This window comes from Mesoplodon bidens (genome assembly GCF_964165515.1).
Source record: "Mesoplodon bidens genome assembly, chromosome: 15".
NCBI lineage: Eukaryota > Metazoa > Chordata > Mammalia > Artiodactyla > Ziphiidae > Mesoplodon > Mesoplodon bidens.
The window spans coordinates 9,088,243-9,107,609 of record NC_138171.1 but is presented as its reverse complement, the minus strand read 5'-3'; the positions used below and the strand labels follow the sequence as shown (position 1 = coordinate 9,107,609).

Here is a 19,367-nt window from a genome sequence, read left to right as displayed (position 1 = left end):
GTAAATTGCATAAGTGCACACAGCTAGTAAGTGATAGAGCTGGGATCTTTCTCCTCTCAAACTGCAAACTGTTCTATGCGTTCGGATGGGCAGACTCAGTTCTTGCTGCTTTAGAGAGTGAGGAGGGACTTCCGGTCAGAGAGAGACTCTTCATTGTAAATCCAGATGTTATCAAATAGTTTCAATGCTAACAAGGAAAGAAGACTCTGTGTGTCCTGGACTCTGTGTGTCTTGGAACCAGGGGTTGCAGTGTCACAGGACCAGAAATATGGACGCAAAACAAGAACATGCTTTGGAATTTTCTTCCAAGCAGTTAGATTTTTAAATGCCTGGCTTAAGTACCTTTCAGAAACATATTCAACAGTCCAGGGTCTGTGTGGTTATAAGCCCAACCCAGCTGAAAGCATGGACCCATTATTATTTTTCCAATTAAGAGGCATCTCTAATATTACAGCAGGTATTTTTGTGTTTCTGCTTTTGGACTTACCCCTAGATATAGAGCCTGATTAGGTTTTTAAAAGGCTAGCATACTGAGCAGATGATGGAAGTCTGGGAAGCAAGACTAGTTCCTGGGGCCACCGTTTACCGGAGAATAGAATGTAGGTGCGAGCCCACAGCAACCCACAAAGGGTCTGGTGAGTGGCTATCTTGCTCACTTTGTAGAGTTAAAAATGCACAAGATTCCTTAAGTAGCCATTGATTCATTCAGTGAACATTTATTGAGCACCTACTCTGTGCCATACACTGCCTCTAGGTGATTTACACTACAGCATCGAGCCCCCCAAACCAAGATTCTTGCTCCAGTGGAGCCTACAAGCTAACAAATATCACAATAAACAACAGAAGGAATAAAGAAGTCAGTTCCACGGTCTTAAGTGGTAAGTGCTATGGAAAGAGAAGACATAGAGCAGAGTAGAGAAATCGGGATCCTGAGAGAGTGGGGAGACCAGCTGCAATTCAAATAGGGCGATCCGAGTAAGCCTCTTTAGGAAATTGCTTGTGAGCACAGACTTACAGAAGGTTGAGGAAAAGCACAGAGGGAACAGCCAGTGCAAAGGCCTCAGATGGGAGCATTCCTGGCTTGATTGAGAAAAGCGAAGAGGCCAGCACGGCTGGAGCAGAAAACCCAGAAAGAGAGGGATGGAAGAGGGGGGTAGAGACGAAATGGAAGCTAAACAGGCACATAAATCTGAGGGCCGCGGTGAGAAGGTTGGCTTTCTCTGTGAGTAAGATGAATTTCCCTTGGGGGGTTTGAGCAGGGAGGTGACGTGGTCTGATATATCTTTCATTCTGACTGCTAAGAGTGTTAAGAATTGACTGTAGGTAGCAGGGATTGAGACCATTTTTCACTTTCCATCCCCTAGGACTGTGCTTCATAACTTACTACCTCATTGCAGAACGCTGAAGGGGAGAATGCTCGGGCCTGGGGTCTGTGGGCTTGGTTTCCTACCTGCCTCGGCTAGTTTCTTCCAGAGACCCACTTGTATCTCTCCTGCTAGCCTCAAATTCCTCCCCTTTAAGATCAGAGATGAGAATGCCTACCTCACAGGATTATTTCCAAAGTTAAACGCATACCCAGCACTTTGCACCGTATCGGGCACACAGTGGACGCTTGAAGAGGTACGAGGAAAGCTCTTTCTTCATATCTCCCCAAGAAACAAGAGATTTCATAAGCTGCTAATTCTGTAGTCTGGAAGGTATTCAGATTTATCATCTTGACTTTAGGTTGGTTTGCTTGAGTAATTAATTCAACGCTAAGATTTTATTGGTGAAGTGCCCAGGATTTTAGTAACCGAGTTAGTCGAACATGAAAGCTCTTTAAGGATGAAGGATAAAATAAAGTCTGTTCTGTTACAACTGATATTTCCTGAGCAAATTAGCTCCCTCCTGATTGGTAAATCTGTCCATGATAGGAATATAATGAGGATGTCACATCCATTCACGTGAGTTTTTCCAACATGTTATTGTTTAGCAACACTAAGTAACAGCAACTAAATGTGAAATTCACTAACGGCTGAATGCAGGAAGCCACAGAGAATGCAGGCAGTTCTTAGACGTCCCGTTGACTTCCTCCTGGCTCAGATGGTCAGCCTTGGGAGTCTGCCTTGTCAACCTCTCCCCAGTCTTTTAAAATTTCAACCCATCTCTAACCCCACAGTCTCACCACCTCCTTAAACTCTTTTCCACACAGCTACCATCACTTCTTTATTTACAAAGTAAAGTCCTTTATTTGCTGTAGTATTGTTTTATTTATTATGAATTTAACAAATGTTTTTAACTGGACTGGGTTTTTGTGTGTGTGTTGTTGTTGTTGTTGTTGTTGTTGTTGCCTGGTTACTCCCTAAGTTTTGAAAAGAATTCTTCCTTCGATCTCAGGTGATAGTGGTACATTCCTTCCTTCATTTATTCATTCAGTAAATATTTTCTGAGCACCATGTATGTGCCAGGTACTTTTCATATGGACAGTGAACGAAACAGACAAAATTCCTGCCCTAGTGAACTGTAGATTCTGATTTAATTGGCTTGGGGTGAGGCCTGGCCATTGGTAGTTTTGTGGGGTTTTTTGGTTTTGGTTTTTTTGCCTTTTAAGATATATTTTATAATGAGAAATAATTGTTTCTGAAAAATTTAAGGCATTAAAATTTTAATGTCTTTTCCTCTGAGAGTTTTTTTTTTTTTTACATCTTTATTGGAGTATAATTGCTTTACAATGGTGTGTTAGTTTCTGCTTTATAACAAAGTGAATCAGTTATACATGGACCGGTATTTTTAATATGGTTTTGTTGGGTTGTGTTCTGGTTACCTACCTGCTTGGTTTTTGTTTGTTTGTTTGTTTGTTTGTTTTGTGGTACGCGGGCCTCTCACTGTTGTGGCCTCTCCCATTGCGGAGCACAGGCTCAGCGGCCATGGCTCACAGGCCCAGCCGCTCCGCGGCATGTGGGGTCTTCCCGGACCGGGGCAAGAACCCGTGTCCCCTGCATCGGCAGGCGGACTCTCAACCACTGCGCCACCAGGGAAGCCCCCTGCTTCGTTTTGAACTGGCTTACCCTAACCTTATTTTTGCTATTAAGTGCTATCATTTTAATGCAAGGTTTTGCAAAATGCAAGATTTGTCGAGGAATGTATATTGCATTATAGCAGAAACATACACCTGTGCCAAACACACCAGAACAAAGCAGGGCACAGATGAAAACAGGCATGGACGTGAGTATGAGCTGGAAAACATAACCATGAGAGGGTGATGGCTCTGGAGCCTCACGTGATCAATTCAAAGCCGGAGTCTACCAACATCTGGGACGTGACCTTAGGAAAATTGTTTAACTTTTCGAAGCCTACGATTCCTCTGTCTTTAAAAACGGAACTAATAGTATCACCCCCATCAGTGAAGTGTGAGGCTAAAATAAAACCATGCATGTAAAATATTAGAATATGGTACACATAGAAGCAGTTTATAAGTAAACAGGGTTCTAATGAAGTGGTATAGAAAAAGTCATCTTCCCAGCAAAATGAGGTCGGATGGAGGTCTCAAAATCAGTGCTTCCAAGTGATTTAAGCAGAAGTTTTTGTGCGTTTGGAGCCCAGCTTAACTCTGAATCACACGCAGCTGAGTGATGGGTGAACTCTCCAAACCCAAGTAAGAAGAACCTTTCTCTCTGGGCTTGAATCCTTGACTGCCTACATCTGGACCACTGGCTTAAACCCAGTTTATTTGTGCAGATGATATTGAGCATACATATATGCGCGCGCGCGCGTGTGTGTGTCTGTGTTTGGGTTCCTTTTCTCTATATATGAAAAATATAGCCAAGGAAAAGACAGTGCTCCCACAGCTGGAAAAGATGAGATCATTTGTAAGTGGCTTGTTAAAGCTCACATCATTTTCCTGATCAGTAGTAGCGAGCCTGCATCTTCAGAAGCTGATGCGATTTATCATGTTATTATATATTTAGGAGCTTTTTGAAAATGCTGTTATTTACTCAACCGCCTGTGTATATAGACTATTTAAAGCAGATTTTTGATCCAGTAGACTGTACCAGCCCCATCTATCGTCTCAGTGAGCATGTGGGGACTCTTAAATACGCAGATCATTGACACAGTAGACTATGAGTGCTGAAAACATACTCTAGAAGGGTACATTCAAGTCACTGGGGGATGATATGTTTCTACAAAGCATTTTCAAGGCAGATCCATACATAGAGCCAGGCTCTATGGAAAAATGTACATCTGGATGGAGGGGACTTTGGCTTTGGAGGGAAATTCTTGGTTTCTAGAAAGAGGATGCTCTCATTAGCATTGCTTTATGGTCTGCCCATGTGTCTGTGAACATTTAAACTACCCTCTACTGAATGCCAGGCAATGCCACCAAGAGTCTGAGCTTGCTTTATTTTACATGCAAAGAAACCATCCTGTTAGAGTTAGCAGGGATTCATTCTTTGATTCAAGGTATGTATTGAGCACCATCCATTAGACAGTGAGAGCTTTGTTTGCAAGCCACAAATGTTCTCTCTGGCTAACTCAAGTCAAAATAAGGAATTTGCTGGAAGACGTGTGGAGTAGCTTACTGAAGGGGGAGGAGCCAGTAGGCCTCTGAAGATCACGGGGACATAATCAGAGGGCCATCTCTTCTTGATGCTATTGTCAAGATGGATCCACTCCAGCCATTTTCCGTCCTTGAGTTGTGGGGTCAGAATTCAGATTCCATGGAACAAGAGTCTGACTGGCCAAGCTGGGGTCATATGCTCATATTAAACAAACACGAAATGCCAAAAAAAGGGAAAGAAAAGAGAGAAAAGAGAAAGTTCTCATGTTTTTGTTTTACCTCTCTGCTCTTTAAACAAAACATCAAATATTTAAACACATGTTATCTGGATCATTCTTGCTGGAGAATAGTCCAGATGCACTGGAGTTTCATTCAATTAATCCCCCGAAGACTAGAACCTGTGTCCTGCTGGCTTCTTCCCAATGTGCCTGGAAGAGAGCAGATTTATTCCCCCTGGACCTGACACTGTTATTCTTACATCAGTTCCAAATTGACCATATGCCTTAAAAAATAAAATCAGCTACACTACCTACTTTAACATGAAGAGAGGAGATGATCTCAACTCTTTCTTTTTTAAATTTATTTAATTAATTTATTTTTGGCTGCGTTGGGTGTTCGTTGCTGCCCGCGGGCTTTCTCTAGTTGTGTCGACCAGCTTCTCATTGCGTTGGCTTCTCTTGTTGCGGAGCACGGGCTCTAGGCACACAGGCTTCAGTAGTTGTTGTGCGTGGGCTCAGTAGCTGTGGCTCGCGGACCCTAGGGCGCAGGATCAGTAGTTGTGGCGCCCGGGCTTAGTTGCTCTGCGGCATATGAGATCTTCCTGGACCAGGGCTCGAACCCATGTCCCCTGCATTGGCAGGCGGATTCTCAAGCACTGCGCCACCAGGGAAGCCCCAATCTCAACTCTTAACTCACCTAAACTGCAGAAGCAGAGGGGATGATTGGCAAGGGCAGGGCACTCACACCAGTGGGAAATGGATGATGCTCTGAAAAAAGCCTCAAGAACGTTTGACGATAGTCACCTCGAGAATCATGCTTGGCCCTGAGTGTGCAGCAGCGAACAAGGCAAATAAGCTCCAGCATTCATGGGGCTCATGTTCAAACTGGGGAGAAAGATTTCTAATGCTAGGTCTTCCATTCTTGGCATTATTGCCTTTTAGGCCAGACCATTCTTTGCTGTGGGCACTGTCCTGTGCACTATAGGGTGTTCAGCAGCATCCCTGACTTCTACCCACTGGTTGCCAGCAGCAACCCCACCTCCCCAGTTGTGACAACCAGAATGCTCCCAGACATTGCAAATACCCCCAGGGAACAAAATCACCCCAGCTGAGTCATCAAGAAATATGTTGGCTGTCCCTGGGGAGGAGTGGTAGGAGCCCACGTGTGTCTATAATTCAGTGTGTACTTGGGGGCTGGGACCCTCCTTAGGTAAACATTGTCTCTGCTGTTCTGTTTAAGCAAGATCCTATGTAAAGGGCTTCCCTGGTGGTGCAGTGGTTAAGAATCCGCCTGCCAGTGCAGGGGACACGGGTTCTACCCCTGGTCTGGGAAGATCCCACATGCCGCGGAGCAACTAAGCCCGTGCACCACAACTACTGAGCCTGCGCTCTAGAGCCCGCAAACCACAACTACTGAACCCTCATGCCACAACTACTGAAGCCCACGCTCCTAGAGCCCATGCTCCACGACAAGAGAAACCACCACAATGAGGAGCCCGCGCACCGCAACGAAGAGTACCCCCTCTCGCCGCAACTAGAGAAAGCCCACGCGCAGCAACAAAGACCCAGCACAGCCTAAATAAATAAATCAGTTAATTAATTTTTTTTAAAAAGATCCTATGTAAAGTCGTAGAATACAAAGCTGTCAAGGAGAGAGAAGGGCATTTCCAGAGTCCTTACTGAGTGCCAAGAACTGCCGGTGCTGGGCATGTGAAAATAAACACCAATAGCCTCCTTGCTTTTAAAGAGCTTACCATCTGGGAGGTGAGATCCAGAATCACACTTTGGTTTGTCCAGTAGTAGATGTGGGTAAAGTCCTATGGATCACAGAGAAAGGGAGACTCTATTTTGGGGTCTTGGAGAAGGTCTCAGGAAGGAAGTGGCACATAAAGTGGGCTCAGAATTTGAAATAGCCAATGTGGAAGTTACAATGGATTAGGTGCTTGACTATGAACATCAGTCCCAAATTTTACAGAATTGACCTTATCATCGTGGATAATTAATGGACAGAACAGGAAAAGGAGATTGCCTTATACTTTGTCCAACAGACAAAAAAGAAATTATAATATTTTCCCAGCCTAACTGTTAGAAGCTAAAGAGTATACCCACCGAGGAACAAAACAATGTTTATCATGCATAATGTTAGTACACAGCAAGGCTAACCTGCACATATTGATTAAAATGTATCTAACTTGTAAAGTAACAGCTACGGCAAAACTATGAAATGTACATAGACTAATAGATGTATCCTGAAGCTCTCAGTTGTAAGTAACCCACCCCAGACTATCTTAAGCAGTAAAGGGAATTATTTGTTCGTGAAATTTCAAAGTGCAAAGATAGTCAAGCTTCAGGTGGAATTTGATCAAGGTGAGGACTTTGATTTGTTGCAGTTTTCTTGGCTTTGCACTCTTGTGTATGTTAGCTGAGTCTTCAGGCTGCCTTCCCTTACCTTTTCAGCATTGCCCAAGAATTAGCCAACCTCATTTTTTTTTTAATCCTTGCATATAGTGCTGTTTTTTTTAACATTTTTATTGGAGCATAATTGCTTTACAATGGTGTGTTGGTTTCTGCTTTATAACAAAGTGAATCAGTTATACATATACATATGTTCCCATATCTCCTCCCTCTTGTGTCTCCCTCCCTCTCCCCTCCCTGTCCCACCCCTCTAGGTGGTCACAAACCACCGAGCCAACCTCATTTTTAAATGTTTATAAGTAACAAAAAATTAACAAGACCTGGAAAGGCAACCAATGTCCTCCTTGAAACGCTGTCTTTAGGTACAACGGCTAATTCCCTTTATTATCTCCTAATAGACAGTCAAAGGTGTTAGAGGCTGCATACAAGAAGATTCTTTTCTAATAATTTGACCCAGGCCTAATCATCCTCCTCCAGGTCAGAAAGCTCTGGTTCTTTTTCTTGTTATGTCCCTAGGAAAAGACAAATGATCTTTTACACCAAAAAGCAAACTAACTAACCAATTAGCTGAACAAAAAGCTGCCTTTTTGGTTGTTGTTAAGGAAAAATATGCATATATTATTATTTTTTAGGAGAATTCAGCTTTCATGAAAGTGGTTTGGGAGCTGACAGAAAACTAACATCAGAAGACTTTAAAAGCAGAGGAAAATACATAAAACAGAAGAAAACAAAAAGGTCAGAAAGAATATCAAGGACAAGACAGTGGATGTATCATGAGCCATATATCTGTGCTCCCCTTTGGAGAACATTAGATCCCCAGATACTGTTGTCCTCACCCACTGTCCTCTCCTGTGAGAATGACCAGTTCAGTACCATTGTGGGGATGGGGAGAATGCTGACATACTGACCTCAAGACTTGCCCCGTTTACCCCTTCCCTTTGTAGGTAGGGGCAGAGAAAAGTTGACAAGCCCTGAAAAGACCAGCCCTAACTTTAAATCAAAGGGTCAGAAAACCCTGGAGAATTTTCCATCAGATTTTTCAAAGTGTCAATTCAAAAAGATCGAAGACCTCTGTATCTCCCAGAATCTGGGCCATTTCCAAGAACTGATTCATCCAACTGCCCAGTGCGGGTTTGGCCTCAGATCAGACTTGCTGTTTTAGATAAGTTGCCTCCCGTAAAAGCTAACCTAGTTAATTAAGAACTGAAATAGGTCAGGCTCTATTTGACAGAATTACCGGAGTTATTTAGAAATGCTAATCCTTTTCATCATTAACTTTTTGTTTGTTTGTTTCTTGTAGTATAAAAATACTCATTCTGATAAGGGGATTTAAATGAATCCGGAAGGAATTGGTTGAGAATAATGCTAGGAGCCCAGTGGATTTTTTTTTTTCCCAGCCAACACTTGAAAGAGTAAATCCTAAACATCCCGAGAAATGCAGCTTCAAAATGTGGCTCTTCATGATGACGTCTTTGTTCTTGTAATACTAATAAGAAGGAACCTACATCAAGTGCTTATTATTGCCAGGCGTTCTGAGTTCTTCCCAGTTATCTCAATTCTCACAGTCATCTTTGAGGGAGGTACTACTCTTATCTGCAATTTATAGATGAAGACATGGAGACCCACAGAGGCTGGAAGTTTGCTCCAGATGACAATGTAAGACGTGGCAGAGGTGGGATTTGCACCCGGGCAGCCTTGCTCCAGACCTCATGTTCTTCAGTTCCATGTTGTAACACCTGTGAGCGTGCTGTGCGTGCTTGCTTTCTTTCTTTTTTTTTTTCTTTTTGCGGTACGCGGGTGTCTCACTGTTGTGGCCTCTCCCGTTGCGGAGCACAGGCTCCGGACGCGCAGGCTCAGCGGCCATGGCTCACGGGCCCAGCTGCTCCGCGGCATGTGGGATCTTCCCGGACCGGGGCACGGACCCGTGTCCCCTGCATCGGCAGGCGGACTCTCAACCACTGCGCCACCAGGGAAGCCTTGTGCGTGCTTTCTTCTCTAGTTCTCCCCTAACAATGCCAAGTGCTCCCCGTAGAGCCCCCGCTTCACTGACAACTAGAGAGAGGATGAGTTGTCGCCAACCCCCAGTGCTGCCACTGACCTTGGCTTTGCAGCCCTTCTCAGCTATTGACATCTGAGACGGAATATTTCTTTGTCGTGAGGGCTGTCCTGTGGTGGCGGGGGAGGGTTGAGAGGTACCCCTGGCCTCTCCACCACCCCCCCCGTCGCCAGTGGCACCTTGTCTCCAGTCATAACAAGCTAAGGTGTCTCCAGACATTGTCCAAATGCACAAACGTGCTCCGGGTTGAGAACCACTGGGTTGGAGTGTGACAGTGATCCAGTGGGCTCCTGGGGCCACGTGTTCTTCTGTAGAAACCAGCTGATAAACTCGTTCACCTTGAAGTGCAAAGGTGAGATAAGAGAATAAGTCTTTATATTTTTACAGGGGATGAGTTCTTGATTTGCCTCATGTCAGATGAACAAAAGTCAAATCGGAGCATTTGAGGCAAGGAGAAGCAGCCTGGAAACCCTGCTCAACTCCTAGGAATGGGGGGAAGTTCTATACACCGTGGTCCTCATAACCAGACTGGTCACAGTGATCATACTGGCAGAGAATGCAACAGGAAGAGGAAGAATTGGAAGGTCCAGTATCTGAGCCATTAACCATAGAATTGAAGAATACCAGGGCGAGGAAATCCTTGTCTGACTGAGTCATTGCTCATAAGACGTGAAAGGTCTTTCCACCTTGGACTCCTGTGATTCTAGAGATAGCAGACTTTTCACCAGAAAAGCAAAGGCCAGCTCGCTTTCTGACAGTGCCAATTTGCTTCTCTGAAGGAACAGTGAGCTTTCTTCTCTCTCTCTTTCTTTCTTTCTTAATGGGAAGTGGTCACAGCCATGAACTTAGCAGAAGAAGCAGGTTAAAATTTGTCCGTTCTTGGCTAATGCAGTTAGACGTTTTCGAGAAAAGGCAATGAGAAGTGGTCATTATCCATTATCTGCATGAAATATTTCAGAGAAAGAAGCAGCATTTGCCAAAAAAAAGAAAAGATGTTTGACTTCAAGCCAGGCAAGAGGGAAACAAGATCACCTTCTAGCTCTGTGGGATGGCTGTGCTAATGCTGTTATTTCAAGTAAAATGGGAATATACATCTGAAAAAATACAGATGGTGCATCGGCTTCACATACTTTCTGAAGGTCGTTCTGGACAATGATTCACTGTCCCTTTTCTTGGCCAAAAAACCCCACAAAAACCCTCCAAACTTTATAGTCTTAGAAAGAACTATAGGCATGTGGGTGTGTTTATATAGCCCTATGTGGGGGAAAATGTATAGAAAATCAGTATGTACATTTTGCTGAAAATAGCTGCTACCACTTGAAAAGTCAAAGCCTAGAACTCTTATTTTGAGAGGAAAGTCTCAGTTCTATTGTGTAGTTTCTTTGTCCCTGTTTCATTTCACTTTATCCCCTGCTCCTGATTTATGCTCTCTTGGTGTGAGGATAATATAAGGATAATGATTTCTAAACTGGAACTACCAGAAATCTTACGAAGTGGCCCCCTCCTCACCCTCCTCCGTGAATATTTGCTCACTCTGCTTTTTAAAATTGTCACCAGGACATTTCCCAATAATAACACACGCCAGACTGAAATTCTATGTAGTTGAATATAAAGCATTTTTTCTAGGAGACCTTCTGCTTTGACCATTAGTCATCTCTCTCATTGCAAAGCCCAAGGCCTCCAACAAAGACCTGTTTTCTGGAATGGGGGGTTGTTTGATTTCTTGAAGATTGCAGACGTTATCATTATGGGTAATAACCTAACAACTTGCCATGTGATGTCTGCACATCACTTCTACGGAAGTTCCCAGCACATATACCACTGGCTCCTTGTATGAATGATTTAATATTAAATAACAAACCCCAAATTGGATAAAACTCTCTTCTTATGCATGACACTTACAAATCTGGTTCATATCGAAGGCAAATATCATCAAAAGCGGTTGGCTTGGAACAGGATTTAGGGATAACAAAGAATGCCAAAGCCAACTGATTTCAGCCGTCTGCGGGTTCAGATTGGCGGTCAGGACGTGCAGTGCTTGTAAAGAGCCTGCAACAGGACTGAGAGTCAGGAGGTTACAGCCCTGGTGTGTCACGTACTTCATCACATTTGATATTCCTAACTATCCTATGAAGGAAATGCTATTAGTCTTCTTACTTTATGGATGAGAAAACTGAGACTCTGAAAGTTTCAGCAACTTTCCTGCGATCACATGTAAACAGAAACTGGCAGATTTGAACTGAGGCCTGCCTGACCCCTGGCCCTATCTCTTCAGTAACTGATCAGTCGTTGAATCAGTGACTTTTTTTTTTAAATTTTTAATTTTTTTTTGCGGTACGTGGGCCTCTCACTGCTGTGGCCTCTCCCGCTGCGGAGCACAGGCTCCGGACGCGCAGGCTCAGCGGCCATGGCTCACGGGCCCAGCCGCTCCGCGGCATGTGGGATCTTCCCGGACTGGGGCACGAACCCGTGTCCCATGCATCGGCAGGCGGGCTCTCAACCACTGCGCCACCAGGGAAGCCCCAGTGACTTTTATTTTTCTCTTGCTCGGCGTTTTCCAGTATAGCTGGAAGCAATTGTCTAAGCCACAGGTATTTCATCTGTTGGTGCCTGGAGAGGAGAGGGGCTGGAACTCTTAAAGTTGTGCTCTCTTCCCAAAGCTGGTACCCACATACATGTAGGAACATAGGCAGAGAGGAGTAGCTTACCAAGTCTCTTGCTCCTAATTAAGAGTTTTGCCATTGCAGGGCATCTCAAACTTTCTTGAGCCTATGAACCCCCCCGGGGATCTTGTTAAATGATTCCTATTCGATAGGCCTTGGATGGAGCTGAGAGTCTGCATTTCTAACAAGTTCCCAAGTGCTGTTGCCGCTGATCCAAGGACCATCCTTTGAGTAGCAAGGGTTTATGATACACTTTCTCTTCCATTTCCTCCTTTGTCCTAACAGAACCCTGTGAGGTAGGTAGGCTTAGGATGGTCACTCCTATCTGGGATTGACAGACGAGAATCAAGGTCAAAGAGGTGGTATGAGAAAGCCACAGAAAAGCATGCCAGATCTTCAAACTCTGCCTCCGCTGATTCCTTTGGTTTAGAGCTTGCAAATGGATGGATCCCAGACATATTTGGTCTCTTCTACATGGTTTGGCCAAACAAAGCTTCTGGCAACCCTAGCCCCCATGACTGTTCCTTGAGTAGCAGCTGTACTCTTTCAATGTGGCATGGACTTTCCAGCTATCCGCAGCTCCTCTGTGTCTATCCAGCTGGATGCCAGCACTACTTAGGAACTCAGGATTTTTTTCTTCCCATCTGTCCTGCTTTGCCATTTAAGTTACCTGCATTCCTCCCATAATGCATGACCTTATCATGCATGACCTCTTCCTCCCTAATCCCAGTGTCCGACTTCTCTCTGTAACTCAGGTCTCTACTCTCCTGGGCCTTTGGGGAGCCACTGTGATGGAAGTCCCAGGGAAACTCTACTAAAGTATGTGGCATGTGATAGCTGCAGAATAAATATTTCTTGATTAAATGAATAAACAGATGAACTGCAAAAGGATGACCCAGTATCCACTTTCCCTGATTTAAACTAACTTAGTCCTTTTTTGCTGATGACCAAGATGTGGAGAAAGTCACAGAGCATGGTTAGGAAACAGCTTTACAGTCCAAAGAGCTGTGAGGATAGCCCAAGAAAGTGCCTACAGCAAGAATATATTAAGTAAATGGACTTTTTTTTCATGCAGACCGCACCCAATATGTATCCATCGTACATATAAAACATTCCAATTTACTGAACGTCTGCAGGAAATAATAAAAGGGATGTTGTTTTGATGACCTTCAGAAAGCTTTCCATCCATCTCTAGAGAGCACTTCTGGGCCCAGGAGAAGCCTCACGTCATTAAACCACTGCATCTTCAACATTCCTTTAAACAAAGAATTCTATGTGTTTGGTTCTGACATTCAGAGAGAGGAAGGAACCAGCCCTTCTCTCTTGAGCTGTGTGTACAAGTCACGCTTATGTTAGTGACTTTTGTGTGGTGTGGCAGGAATAAAAATCTATATGAAAATTGAATTGAAAATGTCTCTTTTTAGAAATGTGCTTGAGCTTAGATTTCTCCAGACGGCAGGAAGGCTGAGCCTTAGCTCATGGTACCTGGATTCTCTGTAAAGTCAGGTCTGTGCTCAGGAAGGGAGCCGGGGACCCCACAGCCCCATAGCCTACCACCTCCTGGAGCACAAAGCAGACAGAGCCCCTCAACACAGCCCTGCGAGGGGCCCTTGCTCTGGGCCCAGTCACCACTGAAAGGCAGCTCAGCCTCCTTGAACAAGAAATCCTCTATCTCTCTCCTCAGCCTGCCAACAAAAGTGCCAATTAGTGCCAATAATAATATACATATTAACAGATTTCTAGACCACAGTCACCAAAACACTAGAGACTCATGACAGGAAGACCTTCCTCCGTGTCATCATTTTCTCGTACCTACTGGGTACACGGTGAGAAATTCTTGCGATCCCCTCATTTACGTCTGCCCTGCACACTGTGGAATCTTCATGTGATTTTAAACTGTCATTTAGTGGGGTAGATTGGCGAAAACGATCCTGTCACCACCGGATATGTTTTTAAATGAGGTCTTGATTGAATTCTGGTTTCCTTTTTAAAAATCAACCTTCTTGAGTTTTATATTCTTCTCGGGTTATGACTCTTCCACCTCTGCTGCCACTTGAAAAACTGTCCGTGCTTTTACTGTAAACACTCTACTGTGGATTTTCAAGGCAACTACAAACATGGATGCTTAGCAAAAATCTGATATTTACATCATGCCACCCATGAATTATTTCGCACAATTTCATTTAAACCATTCCGACCACAGGTTTTTGGAACAATTGAGGTGGTAATTTTTTAAATTGTTTCCGTTTTCTTTTAACCTTTGATTTAAGAGGAAGTTTCTAAAGTTTGAGGATTTCAGCATTTATTTAAAGTTTCAACATTTACCCATATAATGATAGGGCAAAAAGTTTGCAGCATATATAGTATATTTTTCTAATGACATTTCTCCTTTTTAAAATCAAGCATTTGGGATAAGACCACCCTAATATTAATATTTGTGTAATATACATCATGGAACAGCTAACGAGCTTTATCCATGACAAAATTCATCCACACTTTCAAAGTAGCGTGAATCTTTTTTGAATCAGAATCTGCTCACATTGAGTGTATTTCCTGATGCTTTGCAGTCTTGGTGCTTATTTGCAGCCTTCATACTTAAAAAGTTTAAATCCACAGCTCAGGTATTTCTGACAACAAGAATGTTGGTGGCTGGGTTGCTCTGAAAAGATGATCTGTGGGGTTGTTCTGTTTTTGTCATTGAGAAAAGTGGATCAGGATGGTTGTAATTCACGTCTGATCTAGATCAGGGTTGGGGTGGGGAGATATACCCATCACAGGCTCCGACTGCACTGTTGCAACTGGACTAATCCCCTTTCGTTGTATGATCTATTTGTTCACTCACTCAGATAACTTGTGGACATCTTTCTGTGCCGGGATGCTACCTGAGTGCTGGGAGAAGCAAGGTCTCTGCCTTCAAGGGGACAGACCTTTTACCTTTACATTTAGTGGGAGGACACAATCAATCAATAAACACACAAGATGATTTCAGAGTATGGTCAGTGCCATAGTGCTTTCAGTAAGTAGGTTGATGTGATCTAGAGTTACACTGAGAAGGGACAACTGGTCAGGAAGGGGCCATCTGAGCTGAATTCTAAAGCATGAAAAGGAACCAACTTCCAAAGAGGAAGGGCCTTCCAAGCAGAGAAATCTGCAGTTGCAAAGAACCACAGTCCAGGAAAGGATTGGCAGACGCAAGAAGGAACCAGTAGGTTGTTGTACCATGGGTGTGGAGGGTAAGGCGAGAGTACTGGGCGATAAAGCAAAACGGCAAAAGCCAAGTCCTGCCAGCTCTTAAAGACCAGGCGAAGGGTTTGAATTTTATTATAATTTATTTCTATTTGTGCAGCAGAAAGACACTGCTGGAGTTAAAACAGTGAGTCGCCAACTAACATCTTTCATAAAGAATATTCTAGCAGTTAGTTCTCTGGAAAACAGACTAGAGGAAGTGGAAGCAGGAAGCCCGTTGAGTCACGTGAGTGAACAGCAATGGCGACACAGAGCAGTGGCCGTGGAGTAGAAGAGAGATGGGCTCTTGACCGTAGAACTTTTAGACGTGGAACCGAGTTGGCCCATGAATTACCTGTCCTGGGAGTGGAGAAGCTTCATGTGGCCACAGTCAGGCGGTGGTAAGGGATGAACTTAGACATTTAGGTTGGACCGGGAGATGTTTGCCACCATGAAGTTTGATCTTCAACCCAAAGTCAACAAGGCGGTTCTGCAGAGGACACTCCCTTCTCCTAGTGCCTCGGTGCAATTGTGATCATTTTCTTTTGCTAAATAAGTATTCATAGGAATAAACTTGCCACTCAGCCACTTTACCAAGATTTACACATGATGCAATCTTATTGAACAAATCATCAGTAGAGAGAAAGAGACAGATACTCATTATACACACAGATCACCCATATTCTGGCTGTCTTCCCTCTCTCTCCCCTCAGCTGCTGGTGGCAAACAAAACCACTTAAGTGAACAGTTTTAAATGTATAATATTAAAATGTGTTTTTTAAAACTCCTTGGAACCTCCAGCCATTGTTAAAATACACTCACTCTGATGGATGCTTTGGCATTTTTTTTATGAGGCTTTTCAATGCGTTACTTTATCGGGGGCATGAGATTTAGTCTGTTCTGCAGAAGAAAACAGACAAAAAGGGTCTCTCAGCGCGAGTTACTCTTCTGTAAAGGTTATAGTAAACATGTCAATGCCTAATTAAGCAGAAAATTTTATCTGTATTGTGGGGGAGGCATTTGCTGTCTTCGACTTTTCTTCTGGGGAATCCATTTAGAAGGACAAAGTAGATCGTGAAGTTGAGCTGGTCCGGAAAGCTCAGCTTCCAAATGTCAGCATTAAAAAAGAACGCTTCTTTTCTCCTTGTGTGAAAATGACTATATTGGCTGGGCAGATTGTCTGTGGGGTATGTGTGTGTGTGTGTGTGTGTGTGTGTGCGCGCGCGCGCCTGCATATGCAAGCATGCGTGTATGTTTCATCAACACACATACAAGGTAACATGAATTATTTCCCAACTGCCTACTAAGTATCAGGCCCTGTGCTAGGCACTGAAAATAGTGAGATGAATAAAACCTGGCAACATGTTAACCAACCGTAATGAGCAAAAGCCTTCTTTTCTCCCCCTAGATTTCTTCACCTGCTTTGTGTGTAGGTGTATGTGTTCTTTGTTTCAGGGATCATATCACCCATAGGTGTGATGACTATATAGCTTAGCCTGGAACAGTCCTGGCTAATATGTATCATCCCAGTGTATGAGTAATAAAGCCCTTTTAATTCTCAAAAGTAACCCTGTTTTTAATTGGTAAAATTTGCCTGATTCTTTTGGAGTATTTTGCTTGGCTCTGTAACAAGTCATTTATTAATTTTGTTAATAGACCTTTTCCTTCATCTTAATGGTATGACTGTTTCTACAAACATACAAACTAGTCCAGGAAAAAGAAAACACGATGAGGATGGGGTCAGGGTGGGGTGTGATCTAATTCAGTTACTCTAAGCTAGGGTTTTCTTGCAAGTAGTGACCACTTATTAACGACTGTTTGCCTAGATTGAGAAGCTTCTTTTTCTTCAAATCAATTTATGGAACTAGAGACCAGCACCCCCAGTTTAATGAAAAATCCACTTGTCAACCTGCTAGGAAAGCAAAAACACAACACCAATAACAACAACAAAAAAATGGAACACAACCACAAAACCACTGGCAAGGCTGAGTTTTTACATTTCATTTTGTTTTACACTATCACGCCCTTAAAATTGTGGGCTCTCCTCCACAGTATTCCTACAGTTCTCCCCTCTGAGGTGGTTATATATTTGGTGACATTTCAAAGAAACCCCATGGCTTGACCTTTAACCTTTGGGTCTCTGCAAAGTTTTCTTATTTATTAGATTGGTACTAAAAAGAGAGTGGAACCTAGGGGTTAAGACCATGGATTCTCTCATCACACAGGCTGGGTTCAGGCCTGACCCTGCAATGCTAACTATGTGGCCTTGGGAAAAATTTCTCAAACTCAGAGCCTCAGTTTCTGCATCTGTGAAATGAAAATAATAATAGTTTCTACTTCGTGTGGATATTAGATAAAATGAAAGAACGTATTTGCAATAGTTAGCACAGGTCCTAGGAGATAATAATTAATAAATATTCTTCATCTTCAGTGTGGTATATATACACATATGTGCAGATATAAATATATATATATATATACACACACATACATATATAATGGAATACTACTCAGCCACAAAAAAAGAATGAAATATTGCCATTTGCAGCAACATGGGTGGACGGAGAGATTATCGTACTAAATGAAGTAAGTCAAACAGAGAAAGACAAATATTATAGGGTATCATTTATATGTGGAATCTGAAAAGCAATACAAATGAACTTATTTACAAAACAGAAACAGACTCGCAGACATAGAAAACAAATTTATGGTTACCAAAGAGGAGGCAGGGGAGGGATAAATTAGGGGTATGGGGTTAACAGATACACACTACTGTATATGAAATAGGTAACCAACAAGGATTTACTGCATAGCACAGGGAACTATATTCAATATCTTATAATAACCTATAATGGAAAAGATGTATATATAAATATGTGTATAACAGAATCACTTTGCTGTACACCAGAAACTAACACATTATTGTAAATCAGCCACAGTTCAAGTTTTACAAAGCCCTAATTTTGGAAAATAAATAAGTAAATAAAAATCTGAAAAAAAGTATTCTTCATTTTCAGTCTTTGGAGCCCTTGGAGTTCCTGACTGCAGGTGACTTACTCCTAATAATTCCCCTTCTCCCTCTCTGCCTGCCTCTCAGGAGAGACCTCCAATGCTTGATCACCCCTTTTTCAAGTATGATACCTGGTGAATGGAAGTAACAGCATTGTCCTAGGGTTTCTCCCAAGTACCCACCTGCACTGAGAGGGGAGATAGGACGTCATAAGGAAAATACTGCATTGAGATCATGCAGCCCTTACCCATCTAAGACTGAATCTCCCTTGCTTTGGTACTTCTTTGGTTGCATTTTATCCACGTGGCTCTGAAAAGGGCAGGTGAAGAAAATGAGCGCATGAGCATAAATAGTCACATTCCTCATCTCCATTGATGGGTATTTGCCCATTAATTCCCTTTGTACCTGCTCTCTCATGCCTTCATTTTCCCTATGCAATTACTGGTCCTAAATCCTTTCAGAGAAGGGAAAGCATGCATCCCCAATAGCATTTTGCATCTACAAATCAAACGTATAATTGGCATCTCATGACGGGTACCCACAAATCATAGTGCATTTGAAATTACAGGCACAAGATCGAGAGGGCATTTTCAGCCTTTTCTGAAAAGGTCTTCATAAACCTGTTTGAGAACAATAGGATAGTTCCCAAATCTCCCATTCTAACACCATTTGCTATTATTTTAAAATCATTATATTTGCTGAGCTTACATAATTTTTCAGCTATCAATGGAAGATTTTATTTGATACTCCATAATCTCTCTTCCTGCTGTGAGACTCTCTACAAATAAAAATGTTATGACAAAAAGGACCCTTGCTATCAAAAATGTAATGGCTATGCATCCAAATTACTTCTGAGCACTCAAAAATGAGTGTATGCCAACAGGGCCAAGTGTCTTGGTAAACCTTACCATGAGGATGCCAAGGGTCAAGTCTTAGTTTTCTTATGAGCCAATGTCCTTCTTGTAGAGCTATGTCTGTAACAGGATCTGAATTTCAGTCCAGCTTTCCTGAAAGTCATACACGTGAATTTAGTGACTGTCCCATTATAGGAGTATTAGAGTGATATTCCTTAAACATGAAAATTATTAACTTGGAATTCTAGGCACTTATAAAGAATTATGACTCCTACCAATTTTTTTAAAAAGGCATTAGATGGCACAAAAGACATCATTTGGCTTTTTCCTGTATCCGTTGCTTGCAGTTCATAAAAGTGTCGATTAAATTGTTAGTTCCATATGGGAAG

General features: G+C 42.8%; 1 protein-coding gene across 2 annotated transcripts in view; it reads left to right on the top strand.

Moving 5' to 3' along the window:
- Positions 1 to 19,367, top strand: part of TSHZ2 (teashirt zinc finger homeobox 2) — a 455,171-nt gene that overhangs the window by 251,605 nt on the left and 184,199 nt on the right. The gene's annotated exons all lie outside the window — the stretch shown is intronic.